Source organism: Cynara cardunculus (assembly GCF_001531365.2).
Source record: "Cynara cardunculus var. scolymus isolate 2C chromosome LG 17, CcrdV1, whole genome shotgun sequence".
Taxonomy (NCBI): domain Eukaryota; kingdom Viridiplantae; phylum Streptophyta; class Magnoliopsida; order Asterales; family Asteraceae; genus Cynara; species Cynara cardunculus.
The window spans coordinates 34,643,653-34,644,835 of NC_037544.1; the positions used below are offsets into that span (position 1 = coordinate 34,643,653).

Genomic DNA, 1,183 nt, shown 5'->3' on the forward strand with positions numbered 1-1,183 from the left:
CTTCCTGATCATAGGAAAATCCTAGACCAGTCTTTGACTTGGCGGGAACCTGAGCGTTAATGATCTCAGAGGCTTTAAACGAAGCTTTACACCATCCTTCTATGGTAGCTTTCTCAGCCTTGAGTTTAGCGATTGCTCGCTCACGCTCAGCAATAGCCTTTTCACGTTCAACAGTAATGGTTTGGYTTACAATAACCTGATCTTTAAGATTTTCCTCAACAGAGGTAAGTTCTTTGATCTTAAAATGGCAAATCTTCAATTTCTCTTGAAGATCAATATTAAGCAACTCAGCTTTAGATTTGCCATTAAGGGCATTGTAAAGGTCAACCGTCAGAGTATCCAGTGCAGAAAGACTAGAGGAAAAAGATTCATTCAGGAGACATACCTGAGTAGAGAAAGAAGATGGCTCTGAGGAGGTGGATGCTTCAGAAGTTCCTTCGTCAGCATTTATGGCCATCAGGCAGACATAGGCTTTATCCTSWTCATCAGAAGATGATTCTTCAGATGATTCAGCCCAATCAAGCTCTTCAGCAACAAGACCTTTGGACTTTTGCTGGTTCTTCTTCATCTTTTTGTACTTGTCCTTCAGTCTGGAATATTTCTCATCTATAGTCCTGGAGGATGAAGTAGCTTTGGAAGATGGCGTCACAGTCCTCTTAGATCTGCATTCACCTGCAAAATGACCTGTTCGGTGACAGTTGTAGCAGACAACTAAAGCCTTGTCTATTCTTTCAGACTTTGGCTTTTCCCTTAGGGACAGCTGAGGGAACCTGCGGAATTTACTCTTATTGGCAAACCTCCTAAATGACTTGGTTAGGAGTGCCAGGGACTCATCAAAATCTGAGAGAGCAGATTCTGGAATGTCCTCAGAAGAGTCCATCTCCGTAATGACAACGGGAGGTAGAGAAGAAACAAAAGGAGTAGAAGTTTCAACTAAAGGAGCTTCATAGATCAAAGCTAAAGAAGAGCTTTTCATGTCCCTTACAAGATTTCTTTTTAGTTGACGAGATTGCTCATGGTTAAGCACAATCCCGTATAAAATAGAAAGAGAAAGAGAGGACATGTCGTTTGATAACTTGAGAMACATGGAGAAGGTATCCCAAGTCTCAGGAAGACATTCTAGAAACTTAGTCAAAGTTTCAGAATTAGAGTACTCCCTACCGACAGCCCTTAGATCAATAAT

The 1,183-nt window shown here is 41.4% G+C and overlaps 1 protein-coding gene across 1 annotated transcript in view; it reads left to right on the plus strand.

Moving 5' to 3' along the window:
• LOC112501025 (glutamate receptor 3.1-like) overlaps positions 1-1,183 on the plus strand; it is a 23,095-nt gene that overhangs the window by 3,050 nt on the left and 18,862 nt on the right. The window lies entirely within an intron of this gene.